This window comes from Phymastichus coffea, unplaced genomic scaffold (assembly GCF_024137745.1).
Source record: "Phymastichus coffea isolate CEN01 unplaced genomic scaffold, Cenicafe_Pcof_1.1 PCOF00018, whole genome shotgun sequence".
Classification (NCBI taxonomy): Eukaryota; Metazoa; Arthropoda; class Insecta; order Hymenoptera; family Eulophidae; genus Phymastichus; species Phymastichus coffea.
Genome location: NW_026706829.1, coordinates 4924492 through 4941503, shown reverse-complemented (window position 1 = coordinate 4941503; position 17012 = coordinate 4924492). Strand labels below are relative to the sequence as shown.

Here is a 17012-nt window from a genome sequence, read left to right as displayed (position 1 = left end):
CGAAAGCAATCTAGGAATTTTCATAAATACAGCAAGAAAATTATCACAAAAGGTTTTTATCATCTCTAAATTACAAAGTATAAGTAATATAAAATCATATCCAATGAATCAACAACGTTGAATTCTTTCGGAATCATAAAAATAAGATAGACTCTAAGAATTGGTCACTTCACTTCAAGCGTAATTCAGCTTTGTTTATAAACATACGATGACACCGTGATACTCTAGGTAAACTCAGTTAATAAACTGCCAGTTCATTCATACAATCTCTTTAGTCGTCAGCATGGGAAAAACTGCGAATTTATCAATAGAGAGCCGTAGTGAGATCGTGGCTCTTCACAAAATCGGAAAGAGCAATAGGGATATAGCTAAAACGCTCAAGTTATCACGGCGTACGGTTGATTATAACGTAAAAAAGTTTTTAAAATTTGGCACAGTGACCACAAGAAAAAATGCAGGCAGACCGAGGAAAACGACGAAGAAACAAGATGATAATATAGTTCACTTGAGTACTCGAAATCGCCGCCTAACAGCTGTAGAATTATCATCAGAAGTAAGTAAAAGTATTGGTAAATCGATTAGTGTCACTACAGTCAAACGAAGGCTCGCAGAAAAAGGGCTTCATGGAAGAATAGCAGTCAAAAAACCACTTTTAAGAAAAGTAAATGTGGCTAAGAGATTGAAATGGGCCAAAGAGCATAAGGATTGGACTGTGAACGATTGGAGGAAAGTATTGTGGAGTGACGAATCGAAATTTGAAGTTTTTGGTTCAAAAAGAAAAGTTTATGTTAGGAGGCGCAAGAATGAGAGTCATTCTCGGGAGTGCATTGTACCTTCTGTCAAACACGGTGGAGGATCTGTGATGGTTTGGGGATGTTTTGGAGGGTCCAGAGTAGGGGATTGCATCCGAATTAAAGGAATATTAAATAAAGAAAAATACAAAAGTATACTTCAAAGGAACGTAGTGCCTTCTGGAAGACGTCTGCTCGGTCCCAATTTTATTTTCCAACAGGACAATGATCCGAAACATACCTCGAACATTTGTAAAAATTATTTGGAGAGCTTGCAGAACCGGCAAATACTACAAGTCATGACATGGCCTCCTCAATCACCTGATCTGAATCCTATTGAATTATTATGGGAAGAACTCGACCGAGCAGTACGGAAAATTTGCCCTACGTCTAGAGAACATTTATGGACGATCCTGCAAGAAGAATGGAAAAAGATTCCAGCTTCCACCTTGGAAAATTTGATCCTGAGAATGCCAAGAATCTGCAAAGCAGTTATCAAGAACAAAGGTTGGCATTTTGATGAAAAAAACATTTAATTACAGTATTATAATTTTATAGTTCAATCAAATTCAAATAGATAATTTTTTGTGAGATTCTCATACTGTTATGTTATTAGGAGTGACTTGACTGTTTAGATGTTTCTCTTAATATTTATATATACATATATGTATTATTATTATTACTATTATTATTATTACTACCAAGAAACATGAATTTCTAAAGCTATCAAAACGTATGGATTGATAATTTATTTATTTATTATATTTATTTCGATAATGGACTAATAAAAACTGAATATTTGATATTTTCTATACTATTGATTTTTTTATTGTTCCTTGTTAAGAAAATGATCATTTCAATCTATAATAAAGTATTCCAGTTATTACAGAATACCACAAAGTCGTACAATAATCGACTCCAAAATGTAGGAAAAAAAATTTTACGAAATAAATCTGAGAAAATTTAGGTTGATTCTACGCTACAAATTACACGTTTTTTCCGAGTAAAGTTTTTCCATGCGAGTAGATGGTACCAAAATAATAATTCTCGAAAAAAAGTGTTTTTTTTTTCTTTCAAACGTCTGTAACTTTTAAGCTAATTATGAAAAAACATCCTGCTACCTCGCATTCGAAAGCTCTTCGAACAAGCTTCGAAATACTCCTTTTAGATTTATCGTGGAAATTTATCCCATAAAAATGTTCGGACTTAAAAGTGGGCAAAAAATTTTTGATTTTTTACTTACCTTTATGTCTTGATAAAACATGGAAAAAAATTATTAATCGATTCGGGAGGACATGTATCTTAAAGTACTCGCCAGAACCTACAAAATGAGCTCCCGGAGGCTTCGATAGGGTGAATACTTCCTTAGTAACAAAACTTTTAATTTTATGTAATTTTTTCTCTGGGTGGGCAAATAAATATGGACGGCAGTGTATGTGTGTATGTGCGCGCGCACGTGTATGTGAGTGTGCGTGCGTGCGCGCGCGCTTGTATGTGTGTGTGTATGTGTATGTCTTTATTTACGCGTACGTGCGTATCAACGTGTTTGTCATTGTATTTCTGTGAGTCTTTGTCCTTATGCGTCATAAATGTTTAGTATATACTTTGCTATCCCCTGCTTCGCAAGCTGCGACCTCCAGCCTCAATATGTCCTTTAAATCGTGTAATTTATCTTTTTTATACAAGAATAGAGAGTGCCATAAGTATTTATAATCTAATATGAAAGATGAAATGATGCAAATCAGACTATTTTATTTAATTCCGTTCAATGGTAAATTTTAAAGCTTCTTCCAAAGAGGAATTTCGGTGGGAAATGAAATAAAGATCAAATTTCTATGGCCCACACTCTTATCGGCGTGATAGCGCTTCAAGACACATACGCGATGATCGGAGGATCCTATCAACACATGCTAATGGGACAAAGCAGGATAGAACATCGATTGTACGGGCGGGTATACGCAGGCTTGGGCCACAATCCAGATTTACATAAACACTTTATTCCTGATGTGTTTTCATCATGGAAAAAATTAAAAAACCCTCAACGAAGTCCTCAAAAAAGTCCTCAAGAAAGTCCTCCAAAAAGCCCTCCGAAAAGTCCTCTTATTATCAATTATTATTAATAAATTTTCGAAAATAGGTGTTTGTCGCAGTACTTAATTGCAATTCAACATTGTTACTTAAGACTAGGGAATCAATAATATATTTATATGACGCTAACGGGTGACAACTCGCGCGAGGCGAGTTTGTCCCGTGCGAAGGCCTTTCAACAGCCGAGCGGTCTTTGATTTGGGCGGCAATCAGGCTCTCGGGCACCCCGTCCCGTTCGCGCGTCAATGGGATATTCGATCGGATGTATATATCTATCCGTAATCGGTTATATATAAAATAAACAATGGGGAAGCATATGGATATACTCGAGTGTGTTTAATAATACTTATAAAATTTATTGTTTAAAGCTCGAGTTCATGAATAAATGATAAAGCGAGAATAGAAAAAGATATAAATAAATAAGCGCGTGCCCTTCGCCTCGTATTGTCTATGATTTATAAGCAATATGGTACTCACTTATATTTTTTTAAATAGTGTTACTGACGTTCGATCCTTTATATATTAATATTATTTCCTATTCATATGGTCCTCTCTCCTTTCTATTTTCAAGCGGATCGTATGGTCCGTTATATGTATGTGTATTATAAATATGTGTCCAGTGGATTAATATATTCTCTTCGGTCCTAACAGCATGAACAAATTTCCTATATAACGGTTGTGTTTCTTGGGCTTTCTATTAACACTAGAACTCTGCTGACGTAAACTGAACTAAAACTTTCAATTAACTAAAAGAATGATATCGAATAACACGGACAAATCAAACTAAATTTATATTTTAGTCGGCGAGATAAACTCTATAATGCGGCCTACTTGCTCTGGCGCTCAGTCCTGACTGACTAATCCTCTCCCGTTGTTCAGCATGCTGCAGCAGCGTGTATCAGCTTCTGCCGCTCATTCCCACCGAGCCGCGCACACGAATACTGCTAGCTATAGTGTTTTATTGCTATGTTCGAACGGGACTCTCGAGAGCGAAATCTTAATCGTAAAATATAATTATAACATAATGGAACGTCACGTAACATCCCTCCTCCCTTAGAATCGTTGCCGTCCTCGGTAACGTTTTGGGTCCAATTAGGGTAGTACAGGAAGAAAATAATAATATACATAATAATGATAAATAATAATAGTAAAATAATATAAATGGTCCTCTTTATTGATATAGGAGTACAAACAAAATAGTTAATGGAAGGAGGAAAAAACTCGTCAATTTGGTCCAATCTTTATTTGCGCAACACAAGTTGGCGGTTATCCTGTTCGGTTGTTAGATCTAGCCCCTCTAAGTCTTGTAGACAGGAAGCTTGGTCCTGGAGTAACAAGATTTGGTCCTTTGGTTTGGTTGAGGGAATTTACAAAAACAAGGTCAGCTTGTTTATGCTATCAAAGGGGGAGCCGTTGTAGTCGTAGGTCCCTAGATTACAGTCTTGCAAATGTTGGTCCCAATTGGAAAGATACACTGCTCTTCCACAGAACCAATGCGTTCTCAACACATTTCTGTTTTGATATTGGCAAATGGTCTTATGTGCTTCCAATTCTGTTTTGGTAATATAGTGTCTCCAGGCACTATGATAAACGTACATGGACCTGTTCCGGAGTTTGGCTGTCACATGTCGACGTGGCGAATGTTTCGCCTTATAACGTCTATTTAAGTTACTTAATGCCGAAATGACACTCCAACTAAATACGTATTTGATTACTTCCCTAGGCCCGCAAGAACTTTGCAATGTTTTAATATAATCTACTGTTCCAAATTGTATGAAGTCGTCGTGGACCCGCTGTTCTGGCCATAGTTTACCCTATTTATCGCGGTGCGGTATGAGGAAATGCAGTCGTCGGTCGGCGTCATCCTCCTTCGCATAGGCCGGTGTAGTTGATCGTGGCGTGAACCCAATTGGGTCCGTTGTTTCCTCGTCTTCGTCTTCCGAAGAATGCTCATCTGTAGTATAAGGTGACCATTCCTCTACGGTACACGGGAAGAATCTTAGTATCGCCGCAAGGTAATCATCCTCAAGAAGAAATTCTATAATGATTTCTCCATAATGTGAGGAGGATGGGGCTGCTATCGTTGTAGTAGAGCGTATGGTCCCCACAGTATTAAATAATTTGATGACCGCAGCTTCTTGTTGAGGGTCATCAAATTTGATTCGAATTGCAGTGGAGGAGTCATCTACTGGTGCCACAGCACGGAGGCGAATTCCGTTAATTTCTTCCATCCTAAGGTAGAAATATGGTCCAGTTAGTTGCATGGTCGAGAGGAGAAAAAAAAAGTACAAAGATTTAAGACTAGACATAAACAAGAGTGAAGAAATAGGTCAAAGATTAAAGAGTTATGGGTCCGTTAAGTAAAATAATAATAATACAATTGAATGGTTTAATAGTTTTTATCCTACGACTTATAATTTATACAGCTGATTCGAAGTATCTTTTATCTTCAGGGTCAATTCCTGTTATCACGTCTTCTTCCGTTCGGTCAATTCGTCGGGCTTTTTGTAAGGTTGCCCGTGGATTAGGAGTAGGGTCCATTAATTTAATTTCCGTGAGCGTAACAAGATCTGTAGAGGGTTCATTTTTGTCTAATCCTATGTTAGGTCGGCTTGTTTTGGTAGAATTCACCTTATACACTCTTCTCACTTCTGATTTAGGTTATTGTCTTTTCATTTCTCCTTTCCTGAGTTTATTTTGGTGCTGCCACCTGCAGGCAGTATCGTGATCCTCATAGATTGATGCGTCTATCCATTCGTCACAAAGCCAGTGGTGCCGAGTTTCATCACTGTGGTCCCATCTTCTTTTCCTTATGTCAGCATATCTAGCGCCGTAAATAGGGTCGCATTCTTTTAAGGCTGTTGCGGCATCAGCAGCTTTGTAATACTGAGCGTAGCCTATAGCAAGGGCTCCTTTGTTATCTCGCACCACTTTATGATACACTAAGGGTCCGAATTGTACGAAGTGTTGGAAAAATGAGATTTCCCTATAACTCTCTTCGATTGTCCAGGGAAGTCGACAAAATAATCGGGTTTTCTCCGTGGCCCTAGAATCGTTTGTTCGCAAAGGTTTCGGTTTTCCAATACGGGCACGATTTATCGCGCTTATGTTCCAATTTTTTATTTTTCTTGCTTCAACTGCATATTTAATCCTAGTAAATTTGCAGAGAATAATTCTTGTACTGTTGTTTGTGAGATTTTGTAGTGAATGAAACTCCTCTATGGGTCCGATACTCTCTAATGATGTCAAGAGTTCGCTCAGCGGCTTATGTTTTAAGTACCGTATCTTGATGCAAGTCGGGTCTATTATGAAGTGCTCGGACATGTCACTCATGACGATATTGGATACTGAAACAAATGATCAATAATTTATTGATTAAAAAAATATTTACACAGACTCCGCTGTCTGGATTTGTAAACCCGAAGAATTTTCAGATTTTATCAACGGATTAGGTATAGTCGCGGTGGGTTTCGGTTTCTTCGAGGGTTGAATGTGAAGGGTTTCGATTTGAGCTTATTTCTTAGATCGTTCTTCAGATATCCGGGCAGGCGTTTGCTTATTCGTAATCAGTCCGAAGCTATGAAGAATTGATCTGCGTCGAGGGTCCGGCGTATGCATGTGAGGTGATTCGTGTACTATGGTATTATTTAACGCTTTCGTGCGTACGATGCAACATTTATAAATTATACTGATAATATAATTATTATGATTAGGATATTAATACTGAACTCTCCATAAATTAGTCCTGATTGCGTTGTTGTGATTTTTTTATGATTTCTTATCATTTGCGTTATAACGTGTGATAAATCACTCGTTATGTCTCTCTTTCTCAGACGACCATATTTATTTATGTACATATATACATATGTATCTATATTCATTATTTAGTATAATCCTAACTTATGTACAATGCTTAGCAGTAGCAGCTGCAGCGGGCAGTAGAATACAAGGTAAGAAAGAGAGAGAATATAAACAATACAACGCGAAGCAGCAAGAGAATAGACTCGCGTAGGCTTAAACTGAGTATATGCTCATGTGCGAGAGGGGGAATGAGGAGAGACTGTCGCGCTATACGAACTGATATATGTTCGGCAGAAAAGGTGAGAGAGTCGGGAGCTCTTCCGCGGGAATAGCTCGTTGATCGTGTCCCAACGGGCACGTGTTCTCGCCGGCCGGCTTTCATTTTGTAGTTCAACAACTCTTTTTCCAATCTCAACTTGGTCTTGAGGTATCTCGAAAAAGAGACATTTGATGGCAAATCGTGCATCGAGAGAGCTGTGTGAGAGAGTGCGTTGAATTGAGTGAGTGCAAGGCCGTCGCCAGGTTTGCTACGTTCAAGAGCCAAGCGGGGTTCATCCGAGGCTCCGTCGTTCTTTGTAAGTACCTTCTCGTATCTACTGTCTCTCTCTCTCGCTAGCTTGTTACTCCCTCTCTCTCTTTATCGCTGCGCTGTACTCCTTGTAAACTCTTACGTTATATAAACACCATTTTATCTTATATGTGCTTTCCTCTTATTTACACCTAACTCTACTGCCTCTCACGTTCACCCGTCGATGTATTAATACGAAGATTAGTTGCTTGATCCACGACGCTCCCGCGGGCCTTGAGGCATAACTGGACATCCGGGCATAGCTTCGTGCGGCTACTGCACGCCCGCAACGAGCTGCATATTATATCCTTCGTTCTGTCGCGAAATAACGCGGGCAAGTAACAACCCCGTTATAGCGTCTTTTCCATAATGTCGCTTAATGTTTTTTCTTGGCTGGTCCAGGTTTCAGCTTGTGGAGTCCATTCTTCTAATTTAATATCTGTTTCAGATAAGTAGGTTAGTGTCTATTAGCTAAAGATTCGTTAGGTTAAGGGTTAAGTTTGGTTGATATAGGTAAACATTTGTATTGTCTTTGCCCAATTCCGTAAACAAGGTCGCATCCTTGGTATAACAGGTGCACCCCGGGGTAATTCTTAGTATTCCTACCCCTTGTATTTCGGTTTTTTGGTCCACTTGATTCGGGCAGACAATTCGGACTGTATCTTGTTGGTTGGCTGAGTATATCCATGACACATCCGTTGATATATAATTCCAACTGGTAATTCGTTGTATTCTCAGAACTATGTCACAATGGTATAGTTCATGACTGGATGGTTGTAATAGCAGTCCTAGTTCGCATTTACTATTTAGATTAGTATCTAAAACAGGTCCTCCTACTAGACACATAAAGGTATAGTGTGTTCGCACATAACTTTGCAATGAATGGTGGTCCATTTCTATATACTGTTTTTAATCCGAACTTAATGCCAAGTACGGGTATTCGTGTCTAATATAGTATGCAGATTTTCCAGTTGAGCTCGGTGATTGCGGTATCAATACTGAGTGCAGAAGGTATAGATTATAGTAATTTCTGTAAACTAGAGGTAAATGAATGACAATATACAGGGTGTCCAAAAAGTTCTGGGACACCCCAGTAAATCCTGAGATATAATTTTTTCCGAGGAGATTAAGGTCATTCCTGTAGTAACTTTGAACGAGGAATCCAGTGATGACCTTGGTTTTGACCTTGAGCATGACCTTCAAGGTCATTTCAAGGTCAACTTTTTTTTTTCAAATGGGAACCCCTATTTTTGACAACGGTAATCGAAAGAGCGGGAAATTTTACGTCCAAAACGGTATTTTACAATTTTTTTTCATGGCCTTGAGAAGGTCGATTTAAGGTCAAATGCTTGAAAAACTGCCTAAAAGCGTTTTTTTAATTTTTAAGATATCGAAAAATGGCCTCTACAAAATTTGTTCAGAACAGAGTGGGCCACTCAATGCACCAAAAACCTTTGACCTTTAACCTCATTTTGGAGGTCATTTCAAGGTCGAAGTGTTTTTTGTAATGGAAACTCCTATTTTTGACCCCGGATTCACATATAGCGCGAAATCAGAAAGAAACATTCAAAACGCAGTGAGTGGAAAAAACTTATCCGGCAAAAAAACTGTACCTATGTCTCTGTTTGCTCCTCATTTAAAACAACTTGACTTTCGGTTTGGATAACCCGTTACTTTATTATTCAAAAAATCAAAGATGACCTTGAAATAACCTTAAAATGATCTTGAAGGTCAAAGATAAGGTCACTGTAACATGCTCCAGTAGAATTTAATAAATTTAGCCCGAAACATTTTGTAAATGTTTGGCGAATAATATTGGATCTAAATTTCTCATGACCTTAGCGATGAACGTCGTGGATCAATCGAAACTCAACATAATACCTTATCCAAACGTCGAATTTCGCGCTATGTGCGAATCCGGGGTCAAAATGAGGGGTTTCCATTACAAAAAACACTTCGACCTTGAAATGACCTTCAAAATGAGGTTAATGGTCAAAGGTTTTTGGTACATTGAGTGGCCCACTCTGTTCTGAACAAATTTTGTAGAGGTCATTTTTCGATATCGTAAAATTAAAAAAACACTTAGGCAGTTTTTCAAGCATTTGACCTTAAATCGACCTTCTCAAGGCCATGAAAAAAAATTTTAAAATACCGTTTTGGACGTAAAATTTCCCGCTCTTTCGATTACCGTTGTCAAAAATAGAAGTTCCCACTTGAAAAAAAAGTTGAACTTGAAATGACCTTGAAGGTCAAGCTCAAGGTCAAAACCAAGGTCACCACTGGATTCCTCGTTCAAAGTTACTACAGGAATGACCTTAATCTCCTCGGAATAATTATATCTCAGGACTTACTGGGGTGTCCCGGAACTTTTTGGACACCCTGTATGTCTTCCTTTCTCGCTGGATCGCGTAAATGCTGGAAATTTTAATAATTTCTTCAATTCGGAGGTGTTCGGTTAGAATTGGGAAATTGAGGTCCGTTACCATGAATTTGATATCATTTGCTATCTGGCGCAACATGTTAGAATCTATAAGGTCCGGATATATTTTGCCCCTTTTCAACGCATTAATAATTTCAAGAAGTTTTTCCGAGCTTTTGATAAATGATCTAATTTTGCCTCTAGCATTCTTCCAAGTGAATGTACTGAAATCATGTATTCCAGTCGGGCATTCTCATTTTCTAATTTCCTGAATTTTTGTCATATTTGGAGGTTTAAATTATAAATTCTGTCCCCGTGGACGTCCATCGTTTTATATAGTTTATCCATTCCTGTGTTAATTATATGGGTCCTATCATTGAAGAGTTTAGTGATATCTTTTTGGTCTGCATATAATTGATTTATGTTGGCTTCTATTTTATCAGTTTCGTCAATGGTCACTAATCCAAATAAACTATGACTCAGTCTTCCTATGCCTTCAAAAAGTACCAGTATTTTTGGCCTGATATTTTTAGGTCCTTGGACATCGGGTGGCTGAATATGTCCCATGTTCTCAAGACCTCCTTGAATCTTGATTCGTATTTGTTCAAGAGCGAATGTCTTCAGATCAATGTGATCCTTGCGGATTATATTACTGCAAGTTTCCTCATTGAGATGCCCAGTACAATTTTGTAGTAGAAGCGTAGGTCAATTATAGCAGTGGTCTTCGCCAGGAACAAATTGAGGTCGATGGATATATTCCAATCTGGCCTCTTTATTCTCATTGGATCTATTCTTTTGTAGTAAATTCCTGGGTTGCTGTCTAACTTTTCTATAGAATAAGCTTGGGGGTCCATAATAGACGGGGCGAATACGTAGAGAAAGGAAAGTAAGATTAGATACATATTAAATGAAAGGAAGTATATTAAAAGAAATAGTACCTGAAAGAACAGCACAAAGTAAATAGTATAGACGAAGAATATAGAACAGATAAGATAAGTGAGTAATTGAATTTATATAGCTACGCCTGAAGCTTAAGTTTATCCACATGCTTCCGTATTGTTTTTCCATTGGGTAATTCTAATAAAACGTTCTTATGATTTAAAATTTCGACGATTTTTAGGGATTTTTTATAATACTTATCGGCCTTTCCCACCCGAGGTTCGTTTAATATCCAGGCGTAATCACCGACTTTCCCTTTAAAGGGTCGAGCGTGTTTATCATATTGGTTTTTAGATTTTTCCTTTTCACGAATTGGATTATCACCCGCCGCTATCTTTAGTTCTGTCAATCGTAAGACTAGATCGCGTAGGTATTGGTTATAGATCCCTAATTTTTCCTCTCTAGGTATCTTCATGGGGAAACGAGCGATTCGTCCGTAAACTAGTACAAAGGGGATGTAACTAGTTCCATTATGTATTATATGTAAAAACCGCAAAGGGGGTTAACCAATCCCAGTCGTCAAATCGCCCCGAATATATTCGTAAGAAATCGATTAATGGTGCATGACTTCTCTCAAGAGACCCATTAGTCTGACGTCTATGTATAGTATATCCGGACGTTGTTAAATGATGAATTTTGAATAAGTGTAATAGTGATTCTACAATCTCCGAAAGACAGCTTGTCCCGCGATCTGACAATATTGCTCTAGGGGCACCGAATTGGCATATTAAGTGTCTGGCTAATGCGTCAGCGATAGTGGTTGCTCTAAGGTACTTTATTGGTACTACAATTAAGTATTTGGTCAGATTGCATTGCATGGCCAGCAGGTGAGAATTTCCACTAGGAGTGGTTCGTAATTTTCCTACAGTGTCTATCGATACCTTGTCGAACGCCTCGATTGGTGTATCCGTAATTAGCATCGGTTCCTTAGTCTTGTGACGATCAATTTTCTTCTCAAGACAACTCGGACATTTCCGTACGTAATTTAATATGTCCTTTCGTAGTCCTGGCCAATAATATCTTGCTCGAATTTTCTGGTATGTCTGGTTAATACCCTTATGGCCACCCACTAGGCTGTCATGTAGTGTTTTAATTATTTCCGTCCGCTAGTTTGCCGGTGGGAGAACCATGTTCCCATAACAAACAATTACTTTTATAGGACTCTTCTCAAAAATTCTTATTAATATTTCAGTTAGTAATCCAGGTCCAAGGTCATCGGTATAGTCCCCTCGTCTATCAATCCGAAAATTTACTATATTTCTTTTAATCAGTATCTTCTTTAAATTTTTAAGTCCGACTTTTATAGCCTCTATAGTAATGGAGTCATTATATCTGTCTTTTATGACTACAGAGAAAATATTATGGTTTTTATATTTGGTCGTTAGTATTTGTCCGACCTTAGGTTTCAAAGATTTCATATTGCGTAGGTCTATAACCCCAATTTCACTTAATAATTTCGAGATAGCAGTTTGGTCATTACAGTCTCGTGATATAAAATGTACAATGTTATCTCGTTGATAGGTTAAACATTGTTGGCTCGTGCTTACATTATTTTGTAAGATATATTTTGCAGGTCCTATTGAAGAATTTCCGCTCCTGGTTTCACTGCTTGAACTTGGGTTCTTATAGTCTTCCGGTCTTCAATATTGATTAATTGGTCCTGTTGGCGGTAACAAGAAGAATAATTCATCATCTACGGGTGTTTTTGAAAAGTGTAATTCTACAGGGCTCTTTTTTCTAGGATCTGACTCTTCGGGTATACCCTCAAGCCCTTCGAATTTTATCATAAGTCGAGGTCCTTTAACCATAGGAGTACTTCTAGTTCCCGGTATTCCTGTTTTAATAGTTGGGGTTACTGATATCTCTCGATATCGTGGCTGCCTTAAAGTTTCTTCAGCTTCCTTAATTCTTTCGGAACTTGCTTCTTCAGTTCTATCCGAGAGACGTTGATTTTCATCTTCATCCGGGCGATCTGTGTCCGAGCCACTGTCGTGTTCTAGGTGAGTTTCCATTAATTTTTGCGAATCTTCCACTAGCTTCGTTATCCTATTCGCCATTACCTCATCAGAATAATTTATTTCATCATATGGGTCAAGCCTCCATAGTGTCTCTTGTAGTTCTTTGGGAGGGGGAGGTCTCCATCTGAGAAATGAGAAGGCATTTCTATGGTTCGGTTGTCTCGCGCAAGGCCCATGTCGTCCCAATAGTACGATTCATTATGTAACTTTTATGTCTTCGCAAACTGGCTTCGAATTTTTCTGCTGATTTCCACACTTCGTTTACCGATAAACTAGTCCTCTGTGTCGGGGCTCATTCTTCGCATCTTTTAGTAGAACTTTCATTTTCTGTCAATTCATCGTGTTCTCCAGAGTTCCCGCTAGTTTGAGGTCCATTAACTTCTAACTCTATTCGTTTAATAAATTCCGATTTATCACTCTGAACTTCATCACTTGAGTTGTCCCCTTCCGTTTCGGTTTCCTTTCTCAGCCCACTATGTCGCGGATCTTCTATCGGCGGTCTGTCATCCGTACTGTCTTGGACATTTTTTGGATCTTTATCCTCCATCCTAGTTAAGGATAACATCCTCAACTATCCTAGTTGGGGGTCCCCGAGAGAAGCTTGCCTGTTTCAATCCGATCTCGCTATCAGAATCCGAAACACTGGCGCTAATGTTTTCCCTTTCCAGTCGATCTAAAATATCCTGTACCCGTTTGTGTCGACCACTCGGCAGATATTGTCCAAAAGACGAATCTTTAACGGACTCGTTGCTATCGACCTCCTTCATGGCAACTTCGATAGCAGATTCATCAGTCGACGTTACTCCTTCTCGCTCTGTAACTTTAGGCGGGGTTTCCTTGTCCGATTCACTAGTTTTCAATCCGAAATCATCTATTGCCGCATCCGATGTAGTTTTTCATAACGCCTTTAGCCTCTTGGATAAGGGTTTATCCTTGTCTAATTTGGCCCCTTTTTCAACCTCCAATTTAAGTTTGGAAGTGCCGGGTCTGGGTTTATTCGGTAGTCGGAGAGTTTTTTCTGCGGTTTTCACAGACTTCTTGCTTCGAGTTCTTTCAGCAATGGTACTGTGATCTAAATTTGGTTTTTCTTTATTCGTCTTGGCCCCAGCAGGCCTTCCTCTTGTCCTTGGTTCGTTCGAGATAGTATGATCCCTCCTCACTTTACCAATCATTCCCGTGGCTCTACTTTCTCTTTCTCATCAGTTTCTTTTCCTCCAGTCTTACGCTTTAGCATCATTACCTGAATCTTCGGGATATTTTCATTCAGCTCCTTTTCTTTCTGAACCTTTTCGTTTAAATACTCTTGCAAGTTAATCGGGTTCCTTGAGAGTGCATCTGCGTTGCAATTTAATTTCCCGGGTTTATACTTGAATGTATATTGATAGTCTGTGAATTTAAACATCCACCTCATTAGCCTTTGTTCTGGGTCCTTGCGATTATACATAAAGTTTAAAGGTTCATAATCAGCAATCAGGGTAAATTTCTTGCATAAGAGATAAGGTCTAAATTGATTCATCGCGTATAAAACTGCAACACACTCCTTTTCCGTGGTAGTATAGTTTCTTTCCGCTTTATTCAACAACCTTGAAAGATACGCTACAGGCCTTTCATGACCATCCACTTCTTGTGATAAAACTGCTCCTATTGCATAGTCCGAAGCATCTGTGGTTAAGGTAAAGGTCTTTTCAAAATCAGGAAAAGCTAGGATAGGAGCCTCACAAAGCATTTGCTTCAGCTTTTCGAATGCCTCTTCCTGTGACGGTCCCCAGTTATATGCTTGGTCTTTTTTCGTTAAATCATTAAGAGGCTTGGCTATCTTCGAGTAGTCCTGGATAAAGCGACGGTAATATCCGGAGAGTCCAAGAAAAGATCTGACACTTTTCACTCCATTGGGCGTTGGAAATTTCTTTACGGCCTCAATCAATTTAGAGTCCGGCTCAACTCCTTGCGCACTAACAATGTGTCTCAAGAATTTTACTTCTTGACATAGGAAATTTACCTTGTCTGGTTGTAAGACTGATCCTGCATCGGTAAGTTTTTCAAACAATTTTCATACTTTAACTTCACGTTCGTGTAAATTCTTAGCGTAAACTATCACGTCATCCAAATACACTAACATTCCTACGTTCAACAGTCCTCGCAGCAACGCATTCATCATTCGTTGAAAAGTAGCTGGCATTCTGATATAATGAAAATGTTCATCAAAAATTGAAAATGCCGTCTTCTCCCTGTTCTCAACTCTTAAGGAAATTTGTTGAAATCCACTGATTAAGTCAAACGTCGAGAAATACTTCGAACCTCCCAACTGATCTAGAATATCAGCAATATTAGGTAAAAGGTAGGCATCACCAATAGTCTTTTTATTTAATTCTCTAAAGTCGATAGTCATCCTCCACCTTGGTGTGCCATCACTCGCCGGGCTCTTAGGGATAATCCAGAGCGGCGAATTATAAGGTGAGTTAGATTCTTCGATTATTCCTTCCCTTAAACGTTTTTTAATTTGCTCCGATATAAATTCTCGGTGCACAGGAGGATGCCTATACTGTTTGGTATTAACTGGTACTTTGTTCTCTAAATGTATTTCATGTTCTATCAAGTTAGTACATGGTAAATGTTCTCCAGGGAGTAAAAACACATTCGGATATTTCTTCAATAAGCGTTTAACACTCTTGAGTTCATGCGAGCTAAGGTGTTTTCTTCTAATCAATTGCAATAATTGATTACGCCGTTTCTCGGATTGATCCATAGTCCGTGGTCCCTGAAGGCTACCTTTCTGATCTGAATTCGTGTCACTAGAGAATTCCAATTTGTAATATTCAAATGGAATAATTTCCTTTGGGTCCACTTCTATGGTTACTTCTCTCACATGGATATTGATAGCCATAATCTTGCAGGTCTCATGATCATTAATGACTATGCCTTCCCCAAGAAACACTTTTTCGTCGGCTACATTTATTCTAGTTAAATACCCTTCTGCGAGCGTACTCTTCAGCAAATTAATCTGTATAACTTGACAAGTCCTTGGTGCTAATATATATCGTACCGTGCCAACCGCTAGTCTCTTTTAGCTATCTGTAATCTTATTACTCGCATTAGGTAGGTCCACTGCAGTTTCAATATTCGATATTTCATCCTCACGAGCTCTAATACTCATTGTTTGTATCAGATCATCTTGTAATCGGTCAATGGGAACATCATTCGGTAAGAACGGTATCGGGTTCATTACATCACTATTTACCATTAGGCTGTTATGATAATACGAAATCACTGCGCTGGTGTCGATCAAATAATCTCTGCCTAACATTCCATCCTCTTCAATAGAAAAATTGTTCCCTACTATGTGGAATTTTGCGGATTTTCCATTAATGGTTAATATTGCCGTACCTATGGTCGGAACGGTGTGTGCCGTAATACCGCTCAAATTAGTGACCACCCTCGGATCAAACCTCGTAGTTCAATTTAATGCACTAAACTTAATTAAGTTCACGGCTGATCCATTATCAACCATGAACACGGTCCTTTTTTTACAGGTTTCTGGTATGCGAAACCTTACTCTTGTTGGCGCATAGATCTGATTATTTCCTGTGCCAAGTCCCCAATTTGAGGCAACTGCGATGACTGGTTCATTAACGATTGCGGATTCCTTAGTATCGTCATCACTTTTGCCGGAGGTACTCTCGGTTTTTCGGCCCCATCCGTGTTTAAATTATTTGCATTAGTCTGTTACTGGTACTTTGGATTAGGTCTAAGCTCACCTCTTTGCTGCTGGTCATAGGCTATTGTTCCATAACATTTTCCAGAGGGATGGTGATACGAGTCTGTATCCGGGTTATATAACCGTCCTGCATGCGGTCCATTATCCTAATAATTTTTGTAACGAGGCTTCCAGTTCCTATTTTGGTACGGTCTCTGCTCTTGAAATCGATTCTGTTGCTGTCTTTTATTTCTTTGTGCGAACAATTGTTGAATTTCTGCGGGTAATTCCTCCCACTCGTTCTCTAATTGTTCCTCTTAATCATTTTGTTGGTCTTGTACGAAGTTAACATTGAGGCTGCGCAATAAATTTGTCCATTTGTTAGGGTTCAACTCCCCATGCCTTGCCCTTGACTTATTTCTTGTTTCTATACGCAATGCTTCTTTATAAGCATCCTCCAAGGTTTTAGGCTGTTTAATGTCCACTAAGTCTCCAATTTCTTTTGGCAATCCATCTATGAAAGACTTAATAGTCGAGTTGCGCATTGGAGTCATCATCGTCTCAGTGTACTCTTCTCCGTGCTCTTCTTTCAGCGCATTCTGTGCACAGTTCAACAGAATGTTTATCCTGTCGTGAAAGTCTCCAACAGTGTCCCCTTGCTTCATACGCAGACTATGGATTTTGGAATCGTAGT

The 17012-nt window shown here is 38.8% G+C and overlaps 1 protein-coding gene across 2 annotated transcripts in view; it reads left to right on the top strand.

Annotated features, from left to right (window-relative positions):
- The window catches only part of LOC131675251 (target of rapamycin complex subunit lst8), a 383875-nt gene that overhangs the window by 82540 nt on the left and 284323 nt on the right, over positions 1–17012 (top strand). The window lies entirely within an intron of this gene.